Below are 24225 nucleotides of genomic sequence, written 5' to 3'. Positions count from 1 at the left end.
CCATTCAGTGAGCAGCATTCCCACTGCAATCCCTGGCAGCTTTGGTAAAAATAGCTGGAACACTGAGACCTTAAATAGACCTCTCTGCTTCGTTTTATGTTCTGCTGATAATTCTTTAAATGCACGTGGTTAGATCAAAACAAGTGCATTTTTTGTTTCCGTGCTAACGAAGGATGTGGCCTACATTTTCCGGTGAAATACGTTCAGGTGCCTTCTGTGACATCTGTCTCTGTATCAAGGCAAAGAACAGAGGGAGAATAGAAAGGTAAGCAAGTTTCTTTAAAGGAAAGTGAGCTGGAGATGCTTACATAAATGCTGCACTACACATTCTTTTTTAATGATAAACTCCAAGATCGTGCACGGTTAGTTAAAACTCAGGGTTAGTTACAACAGATTGTTTTATCTGAGATTAAAACCACCCTGCATGGAGTTAGCTGTATAATCTACATTTCTGAAGATTTCACAAATCATTTGGTTTCTGAGGTCTGAAGATGATGATGTGCCATTCCCTCTCTGAGTCATTTGGCTGAAGAGGCGGCAGCTTTTCTTCCTTTTTTTTTTTTCCTCCCCCTCCCCTGTTTCTCAGCTGCAAATCGAATTGTTCGTCATCTAGTGCTGAAATGTAACAAAAATGTGATTAACCATCGTATTTAGAAGTAGGTAGTAGTCTTGATGGGCACAGAAGGCAAGAACAAGCATAGATGAAAATGTTGGAGAAATGTCTGATTAACTCATGAGAGATAGCGAAAATGAGTAAGGCTGCTCTTCTAATTTCTGAGTCACTGAGTAGATGCTATTTTTTTCTTATTTGTCAACGTCTCCCTTAATGGGGACATTAGATAATGTTTACTACTGTAAATTCTCTCCCAGGAAGGGAAGGGTTTGATTTGAATCCATTTCAGCTTCACCCACAGGTTGGTCTGGATGATGTACCAAGCGTTTGATGAACGTGCACTGACTTTCAGATTCATTGCCCATCCTACTGACAGGCAAGTTTTGTATGCGTTACTGATTTACTTCACATGTTTAGTGCAAACTGTAATTGGGATGAGTTGTCCATTGCTTGCAGGGCTTTGGCCTCTCTCTACAAGGTCTGTACTTGTAATAATACTATTAACGTGTGTAGGATTCTGTTCTTGAAAGGTAACCTTGGAGTCTTGTGTCCACAGTTTTCCTTCTGGCCTGTAAAATGGTGTGCTACCTTTCTTTGGAGCTCAGAGTAGGAGGCTGTGCAGGGGAGAAACCTGTATATTTTGCTAAAAATGTCAGTTCTCCTATGGGAAGACTATAACTTTACACAAGAAGGTAGCAAATATGTCAGCCCATCCACAGAGTAGCCAGCCAAGGGGGGTTGTGTTCCAGACACCCTTGGAAAGCCCCAAGAACTGGCTTAGTAATTCACTGATGCCAGAGTTGAGAAATAAGTTTCTACCATAGTCTCTCTCCCCACACTGCCCAGTTAATGCTGCTAGCAAAGGAAGGAGGAAAAGGAAGTTCACACTCATTCACCTGCTGTAAAGCAGGGATTAGGTGGGTGAGCACTCCTGCTTGCCTGGTGACTAGTCAGACTCAGAACTGTGTGATTTTTGACACCTTATCGTGCCTTCTGCCTATTTCTGTTATATTGAAGTGTTCAGCCCTGTTAGTGATCTCTGAGCTTGTTCTTGTTAAACATTTTTTTTTCTCTCCAGTAAAACCTTCATTGCAAAAATTAAAGCTGCATGGCTCTGCCTGAATAGCAAAGCACAGTGTCCTAAATGATGTAACTCAGGTTTTGGGAGCAGGATGATTGCAGTAGCATGAGACTTCTTTTAGAGTAATTAGTCTTGCTGAGAACCAGGGTATAAAAGCCCATGCAGAGCACTGTAATAATGCGGTTGCACCATTTCCAGTATTTGGTTGCCCCTGCACAGCACTGCAGATCCGAGCAGGCATACCCTCGATGATGGTCAAGCAGTGATTTCATCTCTTCAGGCCTGTGCCAGCACTCTGATACAAAATACGTGGGACTCATGCTAAAGGAACCAGTGGCACTCGTCTCCCATACTAAATCAGGAGGTCTTTGAGATCATTAAGAATTGCTTTTACAAAGCTGATGTTTCTGTTAATGGAGCTGAAGCCTGTTCTCCTGCCCTGCTCCTGCCTGGCACTTGCCCATCCAGGCTTCAGCTGCCTGCACTTGCAGATGTTGGGATTTCCATTTCAAAGTACAAACAATTCTAATATTAAAAAGGCTGTTTCCCCAGCGGGAATGTGGGTTGCATGAGCTTTTTGACTTTTCTTTTTCGTCTTTTGATCCTATGTGATAACACCTTTAGATCTATCACTTTTTTTTTTTTGTTGTCAGCATCACAGTGGACAAAGTGTCAGGTGAAGTTAAAGTGGAAAGCTTCCTTGGAGAGATGAAGGTTGTTTTCCAGGGCCCGTTACATGGATGAGTTTGCTGGGGTCTAGTCTGCTAGGACGTATCCTCACTTAACTTAAATTTGCTCAACTGCTACATAACCAAGGGATAGCCTTGGACATTAAGTAAACCTACAGATAGAGGAAAAAGGGATTTTCTAGAGCACCTGCATGCCTTTTGGAGACTTGGAGTTCAAAAACATCTGATAATGTAGCATTCAGCTGTTTTTTCTGTAATGACTTTTATCAATGAGCCCTAAAAGCATTGATATTTTCAGGCTTTATGGCTGAAGAGAGCTGCAATGTCCTTGAACTATACACTAGTCAAGGGAGCGGTATCTCCATCCTCAGCTGGTAAATTCCCATGTATTGTCAAGTGTGCTGCTTAGTTCTTTCTCTCTGGGATGTCCAGCTGGTACCAGGACCTTGGCTGACTGTGTGGTACACAGACACGAGGCTGGTACCACACTCAGGTGCCGCCTGGATTTCCCGTTGTCCTCAAAATGTCTCCTCATATATTATATAGCGAGGATAATCCTTTGTTTAATTTTTTTTAACATTTTGAAAGGAAAATAAGGGTCTCATTTAGGTCTTTCCATTTTCGCATGATAGTACAGTTGAACAACATGTACATGTGTTAATTAAACATCCGTTCTTATCACTGTTTTGGTAAGTGTCCTGTAAATTTAATCACTACGACACCTCTGTACACATTGCAATCCTTTTTAAGATCTAGAGAAAAATCCTGGTGGATTATTCAAAGCACTAAATCACACAGAATTACAGTAGTTATTAGAGGCATTAAAACCTGTGATAAGAAGCTTTATCATGCATTTTTGGGGAGGCTTAGTCTTTATCACAGATGACTGTAAATAGAAGTGAACAGTAAAAAAACTTGATAACAGTTTATTTTACAGTGCATCAATAATCAGGTACTGTAATTACAGTATAATTACATGATAATTATTGCATAGTAGGTAACTACAGTATATTAGTGTTTTCTTGTTTTTCTATTACCAAAACTACCTGTAAGATGTGAGCAAATCAGGGGCCTTAGTCTACTCCCGTTTACCATGGGTTTACGCACACAAATGCACACACACATTTAGATTTACATTACATTTGCATTATATATGTATTTTGATGGAGTTAACCCGTTTATATGGAAGAGGAACTAACAATATGACATGGTAAAGTATATATATTGTATTCCACATATACACTTATCAAGAATTAGGGCTATAAAAGAAGGGAATTGAATTTTGGCTGTGGTTACATTCGGCTATCTAATTTATTTTTCCCCCTCTTTTTTGGCACTCAAAAAGTTGTGGTAATGTTGATCACTTAGTTAAACCTCTCAGTTCCAGACCTACTCAGTGTATGTGTGTTTGTATCATATCTGCAGATTATTTATCTCTGTACATCCACATCTGAATACAGATTATATTATTACCAGTCTCTGATAATTGTATTCAGGCTGTGTATGCATGCCTTTGTTTACATATTTCCGGTAGTAGCTCTTAAGTGTTCTGTCATTTTTGGGTGTAGGCTGAGTGAAGATACCCAATTAAGTATGACTTCTTCTAATTTAACACTGTTTACAATGTTAAAGCTTCCAGTTAATTAAGAATAGTTGTGAAGCCTGCAGAAGAAATGTTGTACACATTGAAATTAAGAGCTTTTCTTGATAGCAAGTGCTGAACACGTAATATAAAAATAGTCCGTGAGGAGTATGGAGCAACTTTGACTCTTCTCAACTTTGCTTGGAGCTCTACTATAACTCTGTGCACAAATTTGGGCAGCACACCCCAATGACGTTACAGAGAGTTACGAGAAAGTCCAAAGGAGGAGCATTGAGAATGATAAGAGAGCAAGGAAATGTGACCTGTCAGGAAATATTGGTGGGGTTGGGGGTGCTTAGCCTGAAAAAGAAACATTGGAGGGAGAAGGTGATGATGGGCTGTAAGAATATAAAAGATTGGTGGAAAAGAAAGTGCATAGTTTATTTTCCATGTGCACGGTGAGAAGTGGAAGGGTATGGGAGTTTGCTAAACTGAACCAAACAAAATTCAGATGAGGGATTAGGAATGACCTTCAAAGGTAGGTAAAATAAAACACCAGAACAAGCCAACTGGGGACCTTGTGGCATCTCTTTGATTTTTTTCAGAACAGACTAGACAAATATCTGTGAGGCATGACAAAGGTGTGTATATGGTCCTGTGTGGCAGCACAGAGGAGGACAGAAGACATCATAACAACACTCTTAACCTTGTTTTCTGTGCTTTGGTATGTGACAATCTGCTTAAGAATCATGATTGTGTTCCCAATTTGCTTACTAGTGAGTGGAGGGAAAAACAGGTGGTTTGCTCATCTGAAATAAAATTTCTATCCAGTAAAAGGGCTTGGAAAGAATCAGCATCCACAAGGGCTTGGTAAACTACTGAAACTCTTTGTTTCTGTCAAGAGTTGAGGGCAGTTGCTACACTGACTGAAGTTGGTGGCGAAAATTCCATTGGCGTGGAACAAATGTTAGCTTATAAACGCAAATGCCTGCATTGCTCTTCTTTGTGAACTAGTGATTGTACATGCCAGGCATAGCTTATGCTGTTTAATATTAAAGTATACAGTGAGAATAATTGCATTTCCAAACGTAGTGACCCTACTGTTAACTTCAGCTTAGTAACTACCATGCAGTTCCAGCATCTGAGGTGTGAATGCACACTTGACATGTTCTGGTTTCCTTTTCGCATCCTTTTGACTGAGTTAAATGTCAAGTAATATATTTACTATACGATACGTATTGATTAGGGAACTTTGTTTAATTTTCAGGGAAAAGAGTATTTATTTCTCTTTCTTCTCTGAAACTAAAGCTCATTGTGATACCTAGGGGAAAAAAAAATAAAAATTAAAGTTTTATTTCTATAGTAGCTGATGTTAGTAAACATTGAGAGGAATGACCCAGCTGGAGAACATTTTGTCTGAGACACCATAAATTCTTCCTGCAAAAGATATTGATGGTGTTCTTTTAGGCTGGTGTGTACAATTCAGTATGGAGACGTAGTTTTCCATTTTCGTTGTTTTTTAAACAGATGACCATTGAATAAGTACTGTATTTCCAATTTTCTAATTGTACTACAAGATGACCATGCTCTTGAGCATGTGGAAAGTATGTTGCATTAAGTGATACTCCTAAAACTGCATAACTTTCCCTCTGGGAAATGCTTCAAATACAGGTTTATGAGATGAAACTTCCCTCTTAGGTGCAAGTGACACTTATGGCCTCTCTTCCATGTAGCCGATTATCAAATGGTGTGGCAAATGCCAGACTGCTGAGGAACATGGAAGCACTACACTTTCAGGACGAAGGTTCAAATCTTAATGACTAATTTGGAGGTTGTTGGTTCCTTTGTAAGAATTTAGGAGGAAACATGAACAGAAAGATGCTGAGGTTGCTGTTTATGGCTGAGGCCACTTTCGTGCATTCCACCGAGTGTATTTACAGTGCTCATTATACTGTAGTGGGGCTTGTACTCCATTTCAGAAAGGGGACTCCAGTGATTATCTGAAGATAATGCACGAAGGACTTTCTAAAGTACTGTTTTGTCTTGTAGTATTTTCAGTGCTAATGTTTTTAGGATATGATTTTTCTCAAAATTGGTTTTATTTTAGAAAACATTCCTTTATGGAGGCACATTAGAGAGGAAAGGTTAGGATTATTTAAGGGAGGGGAATTAATTGTGTCACTTCTATGGGCATTAGGCAAATTGCCTCACTTGAAGTTAAGAGGCAGCATGGGAGTATTTAAGTATAGGGTGCCTGCAATGCACTTTATGATAGTCTTAGCTTACGACCTTATATCATTTTATTTCTCTATTAAATGAAAACATTCCACACCGAGACTGGGATTGTGCACGGTGCAGTAGTTAGCGCTTCGTGTTCTGAAGGCTGTGGTATTCCGTGATAAAACAGTGAAGGAAATGTAGGATACTCAAGAAGTTTGCATGATAATCCAAGACATAAAAGATGGTATCTGATAAGCATTAGGATGAAAGATATGAAAATGAGATGGAAAAGTGTCCGACTCAATATTAAGTTCTATGTCTTTTACACATAAACTTGTTTTACACTGCATAGCAGATGTCAAAGTAAAGAGAATGACTTAAAAAATAATTATGGGCTATCCAGAGATACTAGGCTTCAGAGGTAGTAAAGACCTTACAGGTCAGTCCAGTGATGGTGCTTAACATTTACACATTAATTTGACATTTTACAGGGGAGCACTCAGAAATCTAGAAACAGACTGTGCTCTCTGCCCCCAAACAGAAGGGGCTGACTCAGAGCACCCTCCTGTCATGGGGAGAGAGGATAGTGGCTGATAAAACATGCTGTTTCTGATTTCTATTTTACATGAAACAAGTTCTCACAGGAGGAACAAAAAGATGCCTTCAGACGCTAGCAATACTGAGTTGCTTTCTGTGGGGGGCAAATTCTGCCCCTGCTGATGTGTGTTACCTTTAGTCTGACACCATGGATATTGCTGCTTGGGGAAATAGGCAGAGGTAGCTCCTGGATAGGTTCTGATGCACTGTACATGGTGCTTGGCCCAGTGCTTTGCAGAGAGACCATCTGGACTGTGAGCAGAGATGCAGTTCTGAGGTGCCGGTGTACCTTCAAGTCGGAAATTGAAAAATATATGGAGTTTAGACATTTTCAGGGCTGGGGGGGCATCTGAATTCTCAAGATTACTGTTTATAACAGATGCATAAATTCTTCTGAAGTCCAAGTTTGGGGTATATAATTCTTCCTTTGACACCAGCCGAATCCTACATTTTGCGGAATGGATATTTCAAGTACAGATGCTTTTGAATGAGAACAAAGACGTCATCGGTATTTTATTGCAAACCAAGCATGTACTTGTGAACAGACAGCATCTTTGTGGAGCCAGCTGTTTTTCACAGTCGAGATGTGCTATGTTCATGAAGCAGCCAGGAATAGGAACATGGAACAGTACACCACCACTTTCTTGTCAAGAGTTCTCCTTCTCAGGAATTTAGAGCTTCATTTAAGTGATGTAACATGAAGCTCCAAATGTCAAAGAGGTCTAGATCACCAAGGCTTTGCGTATTTTAGGCTACTTGGCTCAGTGTAATTCACCAATCTTAGATGCACTTTTGGAAAGGTGTTACTGCCCCAGTTCATCTAAATGGATGCTGACTTGCCTACTCAGTGATAAGCCTTTAATTGTCAAAGTTGCTAATAAGCTTTGTGATCAAAGGTATGTATAAGAGGAGAGGGAGGAGGGTGAAAAGCTCTTTATGAAAAGCTGCAAAGTCCAAAGTAAGTAACAGCCAGTGCTTTACAACAAAAAGGAATGAGATGGGTGGTGTCTCTGTGCACATTCATTAAATCAATAAAAGGCAAAGGCCAAGGAGACTGGAAAAGCGCAGGGCAGCATCAGGAGCCTCCAAAGGGAGAGCCAAGCTCCCTAAGGTCAAAGGCAAGCAAGAGTCAGCCAGGCCAGAGCAGCCCAGCAGAGCCCATGGGTATGTGCATTCCTCTCCATAGGGCAGTTAAGGTAAGGAGCTAGGGAGAGTGTCTCTAAAGCACTTGTGCAGACTTTCTGTGTGAGTTGTGGCTTGTCTTTATCTTTGGAGGAGGCTCAAAAAGAGAACTGCTACCTTTTTGGTTAATTGAGCCCATAATGGGACTTTGAGGTTTTGGTAGACGAAGTGTGGTTTAGCACTACGAGGCAGAGCCTAGGAAACAGAATGTGTGCATCTAGTGTTTGGCTGCTTATGTACATAATGTAAGTGTAAGTCTGGCATTTTTATGATCTGCCATTGCCTTTGAATGTGTGTCACGGCGAGACACCAAGATCCTCCACTGAGGAAGTGCTGCTCCAATCTTCTGGGCAGCACACTTCTAAATGAAGCAATGTTAACTCCTCCTTCTCTATCCAATATTTCCTCTGATGTTAAATAAATAAAAGCACCAAAGGATTTCCCCAAAGGGTTTGAAAAATAATTTTAGAAATGTTTTTTGCAGCAGAATCATTGGAAAAACGGAGTATTAATTTCTATGGGAATTGTTTCCATTCCAGAATTCTTTTTATAGAACCTATTTTTAAGTAGAAGTTCTTGCCATCTACTTTATTCACATTTGGTTTTAGTATTCTCACAATTGTATAGATCATACACAGTTGGAGAGTTTTTTTCATCTCGTGTTTTATCATCGCATCTGTAAAGCAGAAAAGGTGATACTAGCTCCTGTTGTGCAATACTCTGGGCTCACTAGTAAGTCTACTACTAAGTACTGTTGAAAACTTAGATGATGTAGTGCTTACAGCCTCAAAATCTTACTGCTGAACACTGATGTTAGTTGTGGTTTGGGGGAGATTTTTTCTTTTTTTTGTACCCACTTGATTAGTGGGAATAGTGGAAATTGTGCAGAGCTCTTTAGTTCACGTAGGGCATAATTACTCTAGAAGGCAATAACTTTGGTTGTCACCTCTGGAACTAAATTGAAACTGCTTACTGAGAAGTGAGTGATACTCTGTGCCCAATATCCAACCTTAAAGCATCAGTCAAACTTCAAAAATTGTTCCTGCCGCTGTGCCAAGCCTGCTTGAGCTGCCCTCGGAGCTGCAGTAACAGTAGGGCGGGCACAGTAGATGGGATTCCCCAGAGGAGCCCCCCTTTCATGGGACAACCTCGGTGTAATCATCAGCGCCCGCAGCTTGGCACAGCCGCAGGGCCAATGTCACGGCTGTCCCCGGAGCTGCGTGGGTGGCTGGGCCAGGCAGGGCAGTGGCAGGCAGCACAGCCACCATGATCCGTGTCCACTCTGCGGCTGCTGTTACACTTTCACTGGGGCCAAATCGTAGCTGGAAGAGCAGGTCTGGAAGAGGGGGGTCTTGGCACAGCCTGCGAAATGTGCAAATAAAGGACAGAAAAGGAACACGTGTTGGTTTAGTTGAGATCTCCCTATGTGTGATTAAAAATGTATACCTTCATTTGTTTTTCCTCATGCAACCAAAGCATAGTAGAAGAAAGAGACCTGCTTAGGCATCCAGGGTTTTGCCACGAAGGTCAGCTTCCTGAAATGAGATGGATAAATAAATTAGGTAGAAGTGATCACTGAGAAAAAAAAAAAAAAGTGAACTTTAGAATAAGACCTCGACAAATGAAATCTTTTCGCAGCACAAGATTTGAGGAGCAGCAGGCTGTTAAGTAATCGCAGCAGAGAGCACAATCTGAACAGAGAGATTAAAACAGGTTTCATCTTCTTTCAACAGTAGCTGCGGTGTGGTTTTTGTTGTTATGACTTTTTGCAGGCGTTGTTTACACAAAAATCACATTATTCTCCTCCTGCTGACGTAGCGGATGATGTCGAGGTGCCTGCTCAGGCCTGTTCCTCAGCAAGGCAGAGCCTGCAGGGCTTGCCAGGCTCTGGGGCTGTGCTCGGTGTCGGGATTTGGGAACCATCCTCCTTTGTGCTGAGCCCTCTGAGCTCTGTCCCTGGCAGTGAGAGTTGACCTCAGTGAGAACCACTGTGCAGGGTAAATCTCCATTCTCCTCCAGAAAAGCCTTGCATGTTGTCTCTTCTCAAAAGAGTTACGCTTCCGTGAATTACACTCGGGAGGCGGACAAAGAATGTAGGAACAAATTAACTGTATCTGTGCATTTAGAAGCAAAGTTAATAATTTCCCAGGCAGCGCTTACAATGTCATTTTTTTTTTTTTTAAGTGACATTTAACTATCTCCAGGTAGATCTCTTCCAAATTCCATTTCAGACAGAGAAGAGGGATCAGCTGGAGGAGCTCAGGGCAGCAACCAGCTGAGCGCTTGCTTGGCGCCTGCAGTGAGCGCTGCACAGAGGGAGACATCAGTGAGGGACGGCGCGATGGAAAATAATGAACGTACCGACGGGCTGGGACCACAGGCAGAAAATGGAAATCTCAGTTTCCTGAGAGGCACAATCACACTTTGTTAAAGGAGTATTTTGAGGAAACAAATAAGATTAAAAAAAATTACTTCTCTCAGAAGCAATAGAAAAGGAATTTCTCATGGAAAATGAGTGCTAGCAGAAATATTTTCATTATATGAGTGTTGCGCTGTTGTGCTTGCAGGCTGTGTGGAAGAAGGAGAGAAAGTGAAACTAACTGGGAGCAGCTTGAACAGTTTCACTGTCAAGGCCAAGAGAAATGAGAGATACAAAACAATCAGTGGTACATTAGATAACTTTATAATTGTTTACTTTAACATGGAAAACATTTACTCTTGTGTGTGTGGAGTCATCTTTTTTTATTTTTCTTTGGTGTTAGTCTGCCTCACTTCCAATGGCAGCAGTCTGATCTGCTCTCAGCTGAGCCCCGCTGTTTGCTCCACATGTAGCTGGAGGTTTTGGCAGATCCAGGCATACAGCCAGCTCAGCAGAATGTATGCCGTAGTTCTGCATTTCCATTCTAACAGTTAATTATTTGCTGATTCTAAGCAAAGGTTCTGCATTCATTCTTGTGCCAAACGTGGTTAGCGTTAAACCCGTACCATGCATTAAGCCTCTTGGCTATGGGGTGCAGATTTGCTACTTAAATGTTTTTTTCTCTCTGCCAGCTGATTTGTTCTGGCTATCTATGCAACAGCAGTTGTCCCAGTGATCTGAGTAATCTTTTCATTGCAGCGGCTTTCAAGTGTCCGTGTTTTCATAAGGAATCAGGTAGTTCCTTCTATTCCATAGTCAAGTAATGGCAAAGAGCTTGGGGAGTGGGATTTTAGCTGGGACAGTGTCCTGGAGAAGACTTCACGAGATGAATGGTAAAGCACTTATACAAGAGGGAGAGGAAAAGTCCTGACTCAGTGCTGAGTTCAGCCTACATGCTGTCTTCTGGGAGATGGTGGGGTGAGAGAGAATGTGCCTGGTGGCACGTGGCGTGGAGGCACCGTCTCCAGCACGCCAAGCGTCGCTGCTGGGAAGCAGACTTCTCAAGCAGCTTCTCACAGCTCTGGCCATCCACTGGCTAACCTGATCATGGCTAGCATGGCTTACTACAGGGTAGGTATAGATCGAATGGTCCTGGGTTTCCGTTTGTGCAGTTATGACTCAATTGACTGCAGCAGATGTGCTTTTGATGTGGAGCGGCAGAAGTGGAGGTGTATGAGAGCCAACATATAAAATGGTATAAATTGGATAATATTTGGGCCTCTGATGTTGTCTCGGTGCCCAGGGACTTCTTAGGCCATAACACCCATTAGCAACATGGGAAGATAGGTGTGTAATTCTCACTTTGGAGGAAAATACTTTCCTTAGTGTCCATGTGCCAGCTGCATCAACTCAGAACACTGTAAGGAGCTCCATTAAGTTCTATTGGGTCCATAATCTGCACATTAAGAAAAATTTACATGATAGATGGAGCTGTTAAAGTCTAATTGGGTAATCAAAAATTAGTTAATGTGCCAAAATATGTATTTAGCTGATAAACTATAATGGTTCCAAAGGGTTCTGGTATTAATAGAAGGCATGGTTGCACATTAAGGAGTCAAGAGTAAGATAGTGCTCTTCTAACACGCGTTTCAAGCAAAGATCCCAAAGCTCTTGACAGATATTAAATCACTTATTGATTTGATTTTTCCAAAATATGTCCATCCAAGGCTCGGGGGGAATATATGTTAACAATAATGTCAAATTTGAACATAAATAATAAATTATAATTTCCCCCCACTTCCAAAGTCTATCAAGTGTAATATACACTCCTGCTCTCAAACCCAGTTAAAATCTGTCTAGGCTGGGTCATCTTTAATTAATCTGCTTTATGTACCTATGATAAACCGTATTCACTTTAGTGGTAAATAAGCAGAACCCCAGTGAAATTAACTGATTTGAAAAGGGTTAAAGTTAGTGGCAGAGTCAGTGAAAAAAAAAAAAAGGTGATATTGCTGGTTACTTGTCCATTACCCTGAGGGCATCTAACACAGCATTTTTGTATTCACGGAGCCAGAAAGATGTTTGGGCATTCTGGAAATTGCTTCCTTGCCTATTTGTTCAAATTTCATTATTTTGTAAATGGAGGAAATAAATAAGAATTTTTAAATAACTCTTCTCTTGAATAGTTTCAAAATGTCCTAATGTATTATTAATAACATGCCACTCCCACATTATAATAGCATGTGGTTCTGTGTTTGTACAGCACCTATTGTAATGGTGACCTCGTCCAAGTGGCTTTTTGTAGGCTCTTCTACAGTACAAACAGATAGTGATCACTTTATTTGAAGAAAAAAAATGTTTTCCTTGTTTTGTGGAGAAAATGGAGGCACAAAGGTAAAACCTGTCACAGAACTAGGACTAGGTGCCAGGCTCAGGTGTGGCTTTGCTGCTCTGACTACTTGAGCACAGAGGCATTCCTAAGCTTATGCCTCTTAAAAACAATTTATGCTTTGGTGCATATGTAATGTGCCTTTCCTTCTTTATGGGATTTATAACTATCTTGAGTGTATTGAACCTATTGTGCTCTAAAAAGGCCTCTGGACATCTAGAAGTGCCAGACAAATGGCCAAAGTCCCTTCTGCTTGACTAGGCACAATTCTGAGGAGGGAAGGAGAATCTCTCCAGGAAAAGTCAGACATTGGGTAACCTAATCCTATTTCCATGCCATGTAAATATTTAAAGACAAAATGCAATAGCCACATTGTTGAATTTCCTACTTTGGATGACTGTCACATTTTTAATGATAGTTGAATAGTTTTGTATTTTATTTATGTGGTGTCATTTGTTTGCTGGGGAATATGAATTGAATGCTTTCCTTGCTTCTGAATTCGAAAATGCATTTTCCCAATATCATTAGTTGAAGGATGTTAGACAACTGCATGTTTTCTCTTCCACATAAATAAATAAATAAGCCAAGTGTCATGATTGTTTGCTGTCTAATATACATAGATCCAAATGTATATTGAAATGCTGTTTGAAACAGATGAGTCACTGCTAGACTTTCTGACATCTCCCTAGAAAGAGAAAAAAAAAAGATTCTCTTCAAAAAAAAATGTAGAGAGGGAAAAAAAGAAACAGTCGCTTGTTTTTTTGGGAAACCTCTGAGAAAGGAAAAAAAAAAAGATGGGGAATAATGAATTCATCAAGCTGAAAATGCACAGGCCAATGGAGCGCTTAGAGTTCAATAGAAGGCAAATGGAAAGAGAGCCCCCATTACTGTTGAGATACAGCGACACGGCTCCACTAATCGCTTGGTCATGCTTGGTAGACAGTAAGTCATCACAGGCCGTGACATGGTGAGAACAGGTGCCAGGGTTTGCTGTAAGAAGAAATTGTTTATTTAACATCCACAACCAATATCGCCTCCCTCCTTTACCTTGCATCTCTGTGCCCAAACCCATCCATCTCTGCAGGGGAAGAGCATGCCAGGCAGCACAGGGAGTGTTTTCGGTAGGCTGTGACGAAGGTGGTGATGCACAAACCTGGCCCATAGCTGCAATTAGGCACGTGCTGGTAATGAGGGACAGAATTGTTGTGGTCTTGGCGGAACCAGCTGGTGGGTTCAGTTGTGTCTCTACATGAGGAGGAGGAAGGTGGGAGTGCCTACTGACATTAGCATAGGTAGGCCGAGGTCTGCGTGAGTGTGAAAATGAGCAGGGTGGTACCTCAGGGCCTGAACTGAAGTAACAGGCTAGAGGTTTGTCTTCTGCTTCCAGTCATTGTTGGAAAAACATCATGGGCCCCTTCGGCAGAGCTTCCCGTCCTTCCTCAACATGGATTTAGGTGGTACCAGGTGAGCAGAGATGTGTATTGTACAGGCGCTATCAAAAAGCCAATAGTTAATATACATCAGGATTTACGTTGGACAGGTCATGAAATACAGTGTCACCAGGACAGAAGATGTACAGACTGAGCTATGTAAGAGGTTCATGACTTCATTTTTTTTTTTCTAAATAAAGGGTTCAAACATCATTTTGGTAGATTTTGAACAGTCTATGTCACCAATTTTTCACCTCTTGAACAAAATTTGTGGTACTCACTAGCTTCAAAATTCATAAAAGTGCCAACATTGCTCTTATGTGGAATATGCCTCCTCCCCTATCCCATCCCCCACCTTTTTTTTTTTGTTATTGTTTTTTAAACTAAAATCTGCTAGGCTTTGTCTTTGAAAACTGACCATTTCAATTTGACCAAAAGAAAGACACTGAACTGAGTGATGCTGAGCTGGGAAAATGGTATCTGGGAACTTTCAATCATAACATCAGGGAGTCTCCTCAGACCCCAGTCTTTCAGGGTAAGTAAGTTTTGTTGCAGTCGTGCCCATTGATTAGTGCAATGGATGGGTGCTTGGAAGAACTGGGTGCTATTCTTGGCTCCTGCCACAGACTTCCTATGTGCTGATGAACAAGTCTTTTAGACCAAAGCTTTTTTCGTTGTGAGAATTTCCTTGCATTTTAAATCTGTGGGGAATTAAATGGAATGGACATTTAGATTCACTTCCCCACCTCCTTCAGTAATAGATGAAATGGAGAGGATATGGAAGCGTGTTTAAAAGATCAAATCAATGCACTTATTTTGTAACCAGGAAATAAAGGGAACAAGCTGTTTAAAAATAAAAAATAAAAAATACACATCTGCTTTTTTTCCCCAACCTCCCTTTGAGATAAATCAAAATCAGTCTTTGAAAGATTAATTGTGGAGTCCATATCTCACAACTATGTAGCTGAGGACTAAAAAAAAACACCATAATGTTGACTAATAAAACTGTCTAGCTATACAAACCTTTAAAATCAAGAAATTGCCTGTCCACATGTTTTTTCTGCCACATATCTTAATTAGCTCCACAAATAACAGTGTCTGCTTTCACTTTCTCATCTATTAATTAGCCTCATACTACTGTGAAGTGAGCAGTGAGAAAATAGCTATTCTTTGTTCCTTGTGTTATAATACGGGACATTACCTTCATTCTGACCTGAGGACAAAGGAATACTCTTTATGCACTTTATGAGAGCATGGTTATCTTACAAGGCCCCTGAATTCATTTGTGGATTTGCTTTAGCTCTGGAGAAGAAAGTACTTAATGTTCTGAACACACACATACATACATAGATACATGTGTATGTATATATAAACACAAAATATTAAATCTAAAATAATGAACTGTGATCTGCTCCAGGGTGTTCTGCCGTGATTAAACTCATATTAGGAAAAAGAAAGAGATTGGAAGACCAGAAGCTAATTTAAAAATACAAAATTTAAAAGAAGCTAATTTAAAAAATAAAAATCTCATGTTCTTGATTAAGGCAGAAACAAAGAATTGGGATTTTTTTTTTCCTTTTCGATCAAAAAGAAGAAATAATAATGAAGAAAGAAATGGTAATTTGAACTCTGCCCCCTCTTTAAGAGCAATGCCCAAATTTCCTTGAGATAAATATTAGTCTGGATAGCTAGCAGATTCACCCACAACATTACCATTGCTCCTTGCAGTCCTTACTGAGACAAGATAAATTCTTTTTCTGTTAAGGCATGTGTGTGAGCTTGCTAAATGAGCTCTTAATTAACAGTCTTCTCAAATCTAGCACCTCAAGTACCTTAAAATTATATTGTTTTGGGGGTGCTGACCTGTGAAAGCAGAGATTTTCAAAGGGCATCGCTTGTACTTATAAGGTTTCTGAGTGTCCAGAGTAACAAATACAGTATGGGTATTTTCTAGTCCTGTGAAAACTATCTAACCTAGTACCGAAATTTCCTTTACTGATGGCTTTAGTTTTATTCTCTGGAGTTGATCTTCAAGTTGTGGGGATTGAGCTGGAAACTGTTGGGTTTTCCTGCTGCCTAAATGTTTTCTATCATCAGAAAATCGCAGAGCACCTTGTTGTGAGAGGCTGTCTGTGTTCAGAACAAAGCGGTTTGGAGGGACTGGAAGAGTAGGGATTTATGGCACAGCATCAAAGTGCAGGTAGGTAACTGCTACTATACCCAGAAAAATGTGATCCCTACATAGTCCTAAGTTTCCACAAGTCAAACTTATTATGATATCAGTTATTCAACATCTCTCTGGTAAGTAAAAGTTCAGTCTGAGGATCTATCTACTGTTTCATCTTGATTAGCAAAAAATGATTAGGTCAGGCGTAGCTGATTTATCTTGATATAGTTGAAGTCTGTATACCCATCTTCAAGTTTAGATCATGTTTCCCATCATAATATCTGAGAGTCTTTAACTATCTATCATGAGAACTCTTGAGAACTCTCAGTTCCTCATTTAACAAGGAATAATTAGAGAATTCAGTATGTCAATTTCGTCTGATTAAAAAAAAAAAAAAGAGAGAGAAAAAAATGTCCTCTTCCCCTGTAGTTTGTCAAGTTTATTCTATGTATCATCGAAGTTGGGTAAAAAGATAGGTCATTCAAAGAAGACTGTGTAGCATAGTATGAAGGTTGTTCTTTCAGGTTCATAAAGTGATCTGATTTCATTTTGAGTTCCCAATTGATGTTTGTTTTTATTTAAAATGTCTGTAAGGGTAACTGTTCAGAATGTACTATCCAAGATAATAGCATTAACTGGCATGGCTGCAAAATCAATAATAGTAACAAAAATATACCTCTACTGATTAAGAGTGACATAAAATAAATTTGTTAACGAAAATGGATGTAGTCAACAGTTTAAACACGTGTCTTAAATACTGTAACACAGTTCATAGGTCTTATTTTAACTTTTAGGTATTTTTTTTTTTAAAAAAGGAACCTTTGAAAATGTGTGTTGAATTTCTCTGCTTTTAAAAAGACAAGCAAAACTAACCTAGAAAGTGTTTTGCTTCCTCCAATAGGGCCCTCACCTATAAAAATAAACAAAGCTGTGGTAGACTTCACCTAGAGAAAGAAATTGAAAATGCTAATTCAGAAAATATAAACTAGTTTGAAGGACAGATCTTTGTCATCAGGCTTCATGAGAAACAGCAGAGCAGAAATAAAAATAGATCATTGACCAAAAATACCCTTTTCCATTTTTAAAACATACATACAGCTGATTTCAAAACTACCCCCCAAAAAGGGGTCTAACTCCAAGGTCAAGTACTCTTGAGGGTTTTGTTGTTGTTGTTGTTTGCTTTGGATTTTTTTAAGAGCAGGAGTCATTACAGTGATGAAGAAGAGTGGTTTGCAAGAATATAAAGCCTTGAATTGAGTCTTTGAGACCAGTATGGAAGCATACACTCAAAGAGCTGTGACCAGCAACAAGGCACTCCATGTCAATCATGTCACTTCCAAACCTGATAGACTCATACTGCAGCTTTTTGAGGTCCTTTCTGCACTGACTCGTGTTTTAGACATAGAACAGAAATATAGATGTGTGGGCTACATGAGTCAATAGCACTGCATTAACTTACCAAAGTTGATTTTCAGTGTCTTTTGCATGAGATACCTTCAGGCTTTTGGTAGCTGAATGGGAACAGTCTGGGCACCCACCAAAGAGTCATCATAAAGACACGAGTCAACACTATGCCAATTTAATTTTTCCCTTATTTTGAGGGAAACATGAAGACAGACATTAATTTAGAGGCCTCCAAACTGTCTGAAGTCTGCTTTTAAGGAGATGCTGCAGTTGAGGTCAGATTCTTATTTATCAGTTTATGTGGTATAGTTGAAAGTCATGGAAATGCTCTGTTTCTATAGGTCATCGTTATTTTCCATTTAGCTGTGGGAATAGGACAGTTGAAATATACCTCTTCTCCGCATAGAAAGTGCCCTGAGGAACCGATTTTCATTGTGCAAGGCCAACGAGATGACTGGAGGCTAGCAGTAAGGCTCCTATGAAACTGTGCGTACATCCCACAATTTCCTCAGCATCAAAACAAGCTGAGGAGGATGAGCAGCATGCTGAAAGGCAGACCTGCAACAGGGGCTCACCATCCACCCCTGAATCCCAGGAGGTAGAGAAATGAAGGGGGTTCTTCTGCCATTCTGCACAGGCAGGAGACTGTCCCCACCGGTGCGCAGGCAGTGTGTGTTGACATGAGGCTCCAAGACAGGCACCGTATGCTTTGCTCCATCCCATGGAACCTGGTCAAGATCTAGAGGCCTGAGCTAATGACTGTAAATTCTCACACACTGAGACAGATCTTCAACCTGCATACACTGTTTTTGCTCAAGTGAGGGTCATCCATTCATACCAGCTACTTATTTTTGCTGCTGGCTAAAATGAAAGTTTGGCCAAGCTTTGCTTGCGTCCCCAGTCTCCCGTGGCATTCCACAGGAGAGGGGTGTTTGGGAGACTACTATAGACATGTCAGACATCATGTAAAATGTTTATTCATCATAGTTCTTTATTTTAATACATAGGCATGGCTTGAAGCAGAGATATAAAATAAAACTATATATTGACAGAGAGACACAACAATATGAAGATTCTAGTTCAGGACTATCAGAGATAATGATACCTAAACACCTTAACCTCAAACTCATTAGTCTCACATATCTCAATCAATATGGATTCTCTCAGAAATCAATTTTCAGCAGCAAATATGATTGTTAAATAATTCACAAGTTACAGGCCTTCGGGCAAGAAGAGGTTAGAGAAGCAGAAGGAAAGTGGCGATCTCGACCTGAGATGTGATTTCAATTAAAAGAGGAGAGCATCTGTAAAACACAGTTTTTATGCTCAAGGTGTCAAATTGTTTAAAGAAAAGAGGATTATAAATGTAAATTACAGTCTTATGCAGTCTGGTATTTAAAACACGTTCTTATTTTTTGTACATTAACAGAAAGAATCTATTCAATTGATCAACAAGGAATGTGGCATTTAAAACATCCAAGCCAGTACTACTGGCATCAATTCTTTTGTTTGTTTACTTTTGCTTTTTCCCTGTCTGCATTACACGGCTGATTTATTATGTAGTCTCAGTGAAACACAGAAGTGGCAAAAAAGTTCAGGAGATTTTCCCAAGCTCTTTGAATATTTCTGACTAAAAGCAGTTAGAATTTATGCCTACATTTATTTTTATTTTTTTTTCTCCTCTCATGCCTGCTTGCTTTTGTACCCATGTTTTTGTATTCACTCTTATGTGAATGAAAGTTATTAGCAGGAAAATTATTTTAGGGAAATAAAGGTCAAGCTAGGAGAAGCCTTATTAGGTGGGACAGTACTAGGAGTTGAATCCTTTTCTGAAGGCGTTATCATGCCTACTGCAGCACATCGAAAGATTTGTATTGATCTGCTGATTCTTGGATGTGGCCCTAGTTATGCTTGTGTAAATTTGGAGTTACATCACTGAAGTTAATGGTATAATAACTGTATTAGATTAATGCAAATGTTCATATTCAGGCCCTGAATTCTTAGGATTCTTAGTTTTGTTGTAATGCCCATAGATGCAAGTTGTAGTTTTAACACAATTTAAAAATCATAATTTAATTAAAAATATTTACTAACCTAATTATTTCTATACTAGACATCTCTTTGAAGTAATTATAATGATACATTTTAATCTGATGTTATCTGTATTCTGCCAGGGATTTTTCAATGGGCATAATTTGGATAAATATCAAGCACTCCAAACACATTTGAATTCAACCCAGGTCAATAATGGTATTACTGTCTGAAGGCCCTCGATGGGTTTAGTCAGATGAGCTGGTGAGCTTATTCCAGTTTTGACAGCACTTAGATGCTCTGATGTCAGATGCCAGTATAACAATTCAAGCAGGCGGAAGAATTGCAGCGAAAAGGTACCTTTAACTAGAGCCAACTGAGGCTTTGTTTAATCACCTAACTACATTGCTAGGCTTTGAAGTTATCTGAGTTAAGGCTCATTGGTTTGGGGTTACCGTGTACATGGCAAAAATTGAGTGCTGCCTATGTTTTTAGTTTCTTTCCAAAGCACTCCATCCTTCATGGCTGGCTGGCAGTCTTTCACCTGCAAGCAGTTTCGGCTACATCAAAAGAAAATAAAGAAAGCCCAATAAAGACAATGCCACTCCCCAGAACCTAGAAATGCCTTGTGAGTTCACCATCTCTAGGATTGTTCAAAATGTGAAAAAAAAAAAAATCATTTTAAGCTTCTTCCATGATTATTGTTCTCTGTGTAAAACTGTATGAAACTTTTCTCTATTAGGAGATGCATGAAAGAGGAAATGAGCTCTGATTTTCTGAGATGTGGGCAGTGAGTGAATTGCAATCAGGAGTGGAAGGCAGCACCTGGCTGCTGGTGAGAAGAGGGACAATACCAAAGAAGATCATGGAGATAATTTTGTTGTGTAGTGATGGGAGTGAGGACTTGATCTCTTTTGCTGTCTCAGCTTACTGTGAAAAAAAACCATTTGTGTTCATTAATAGAGTTATGGTATGCGCCCATGTCCTGAGAAAGGAAAAGAGGGGCAAGGGAGTGTGTTTATATTCGGTGCTATGAAATTATCGCCAGCCATATTAAATGTGGTGATTTGAAGAATTCAGTCAAAAATGAGCTACAGTAAGCAAAATAGGCATAACATATGCTTATGCTACTCTACTTTTCTAAATCTGGTTTTGTGTTGAATGAACTTTGTTTTTAAAAATATATTTTGAAATGTGATTAGTGGTGAGCGTCAGTGAAATTTATTGTACTATTAAAATCCTATTGGGTCTTTGTTTATGAAATGTATTTTCCTGTATTTGAGGTTTAGGGAGGCTTGATAATGAGGCTGTGAAGATTCATGGCCCCTTTTCTGCAGCTTAATTTAGGCTCTATATCAAATATGTAAAATAACATTATATCTTTCTGCAGCCTGTGTGTGTGATACATTTTTGTATTATTTCCCTGCCAATGTTGTTTCTTTCACAAATGCAGAGCTGGAAGATGGTGACACACTGACAAGCTTAGTTTTCTATTATTTTCTAGGCTTGAAAAAATAAAACTGAAAGGTACTGGGGTCATTTTCTCATAAGTTTTATGAAGGTGAGATGTGCTCATGGCCATGTGTTCACCAAAGACTGTGTTATTCTTGATTTAATTAATGGACAGCCACCCAGGGAGATTTGTGAGGAACTGTTTTAGAGGCCTGACTTTTCTACTGGTTGAGATCTTCTACCTGCCAGTTTAGGATGCCCGAAGACAACTGTTCCCATTGGAAAATGCCATGGTGTCCCCAGCCATATGCCTCAGTTTTAGAGGCGTAACTGAAGGATGCTCTGGTCCTTAGCTGTAATGGACCTCAGAGGTTGGTGATCTCAGGGGAAAGGTGTTATTTTGATTTTCTTGGAATTGGTCTGGTCTCCTTGATTCAGCAAGTCACCAAGGACCTGCTGATGAGCGGTGCTGTGATCTGTCAGATGTGGGTATGCTTGTAGTGGTCCCTGGGTTTGTTCAGTCTCCTGCACCGACTTGGCACGTCTCTTCCAGGGCTGTGTTACAGCCTGTGACTTAGGGAAACACCGTATATTGCTCTTTCCTGTGATTTAGGAGCATTCTTTCATTCCTGTCTTTTCTTATAGAGCTGATTGTTTACCTCTCAGTGTTCAAATCTTCCCTGAGTACCAGGTTCATGGAGAGCTGTACATAGGTGACTCCGAGCAGTTGCTCTCAATTCCTCAAATATCCTTTTTATTAACTAAGTTAAATGATTGTCTCTGGCCATACACAGGAGAGAGGTTTCGAAGGATGGAAATATAGGAAGAATAAGGTAAAATCTTCCCATTTGTTAAAGGTGCATTCTTAAGTACAAGACAAGGGCATTGCTTTATGTTTGTCGGTGTAATTGAAATTAGAATCCTGCCCCAGCAGTCTGTATGAAAACTGATAAAGATCAATTTTGTTACCTCAATGAAAACTGAAATATCAGCAAATTGATCTCCTCTTGCTTACACTGATAGAAACCAAGAGTAATCCCACTGAAGGCTGTGGAATAACATATGTAAAACTCGTGTTCTCTGATCAAGCCCCAAAGTCTTTGGAAGCAAAAGCTTTCATTTTCCAGTACGTTTTTACTATTCGTAGGAGTGGTTAGGGAATGAAACGATCAGATTTGTCCCTAAGACCTCTACTAACAATACATCCCTGGTTTGTTTCTTGTTCACAGTAGTGTCTTTGAGTCCTACCTCTGCCGTGTTCAGTGTGTTGTTTAGCCAGAGAAACAAATCTTCAGGGCCAGGCTTTCCTTTCAGATGTGTCCTGGGATGTCAAAAGAACAAAGCTCTGTTAATTGTTCCTTATTCAAGATGCATAGCATGGCATTATAATACTCAAACAATATTCATTAGGCAAAACAATTGCAATAATTATCTTACAAAAAGTCAGACAGGGTAATTTCTTTTAAAATGAGGATAATCTCCAGAGGAGATTCTGCTCCAGTTTTGTTTTTGTTTGTTTATTTTTGGCTGAATGGTTTTAGATAGAAATTACTGAGGTGTCAATGACCTCTGGGTTCAATTGAATTAAGACGTTTAAATGAAGTTTAAGCAATATTGGTATTTGCTGGTAGGGAGAAAATTATGTCTGTGAAACATACTGCAAAAATGCCACCTACAGAAATTTCATGTTGAAGCCGGAGCTGGAAATCAGGTGGTGGAGGGCTTCTAGGCATTTTGGTAAGACCCTTGAAATTTGGAAAAACAGTTCTCAACCAACTTCAGGATGTTCTCATTTTTGATTCTTTTAGACATGACTGGTTTTACTGTGTCTATGGGGACTCATACAGTGGGTAAAAAATAGCAATAACATTCCTTCTGTTCAATTTTCTTTTATCAGCTATCATGAGCAAGTATTATCAAGACCCTGTACCTGGGTAATATTATACATGATGGGCACAAAAGAAGGACGTGCAAACAGCCAACAAAAATCAAATAGTCATTTTTACTGGACAGCATCATAATTATTTGTCAAAAATTAGGGCTGTTTCTAGCAAGCCAAGATTCTTCTACTTTGGATTCCGTACTGTGGCTTCAAGAAGATACCAACAGTACTGCAAGATTAATTCAATACTAGGGTGCAGCTGCATTGATCTTCCTGATGTCCTAAATTATTATAAGATACAACTAAAATTACAGCATATAATATACAGCAATAAATATGATCAAGGACATGATCCAGTAATATTTCTTCTAATTTTAATAATGAATTGGTAGGCCAAATCTTTCTCTCTGAGAAATCCAAGTGTATTTCAGTTTGCATAAGATTCTTTTGTTGTTGTTATTATTTATTTTTAACTCTGAAGGGGGTGTTTGTAGTAAGTAGATTGATCACTGACAGAGAAGACTAGAAGCTGATCTTATACTCTTATTCAAATTCATGAATAATTTTCACTTGTAAGAATTGCCCATTGAAGTCCATAGCACTTCTTATGTGAGACAAGATAATTCATGCAAATAAAGGTTTACAGGACTAGGATCTAGGATGTGTTGTTATAGGGTCATTTCCTGATATGGTCTTGGCTTTTTTACTTCTTACGTGCTAATTTTATAGGTTCTATTTTTCTGCCAGAAAAGGTTGTTACATCATTAATAGCGAGCTTATTATTGCTTTTAATATTTGAGTTATATCTGAAAAAGCTTGAAGATGTATTCATTTCCTTAGGAGCATTTAAATTAAAAGATGCTAGAGTCTTTGAGTTATAGTCTGTATAATTTTAAAATAATTTTGGCATTTTTTCCCCTCTGGCAACTGAAGCCTTTAACCTTATGGGACTCTGATTTACAGTGACACTACAGTCTTTTCAAAGGCAACATTATTATGTCACTGATACTGAAATGGTACAGTCAGAAATAAGCAGAAAGTAATTAAGGGACAGAATTATTACAGTAGAGCAGACTTGACCCAGAGATTAAGGGCCACATCCTGCTTGCTTTGCTGAAACAAATAGACCCACTGCATCTCATTCAGA

At 39.5% G+C, this 24225-nt stretch overlaps 1 protein-coding gene across 24 annotated transcripts in view; it reads left to right on the top strand.

The window, feature by feature from the left end:
- ESRRG (estrogen related receptor gamma) overlaps nt 1-24225 on the top strand; it is a 404991-nt gene that overhangs the window by 67836 nt on the left and 312930 nt on the right. For 6 of the 24 annotated variants that reach the window (XM_080585058.1, XM_080585056.1, XM_080585074.1 and 3 more), the window contains exon 1: nt 1-24225. This exon is cut by the window's left edge and continues 48019 nt beyond it; it is cut by the window's right edge and continues 21771 nt beyond it. The exons of the other annotated variants lie outside the window; for them this stretch is intronic. The gene's annotated coding sequence lies outside the window, so the exon portion shown is untranslated. 24 annotated transcript variants of the gene reach the window in all.

This window comes from Anser brachyrhynchus, assembly GCF_964034855.1.
Source record: "Anser brachyrhynchus genome assembly, chromosome: 3".
NCBI classification, from domain to species: Eukaryota; Metazoa; Chordata; class Aves; order Anseriformes; family Anatidae; genus Anser; species Anser brachyrhynchus.
The sequence above is the reverse complement of the archived record's forward strand: the minus strand, read 5'-3'. Positions and strand labels throughout refer to the sequence as shown.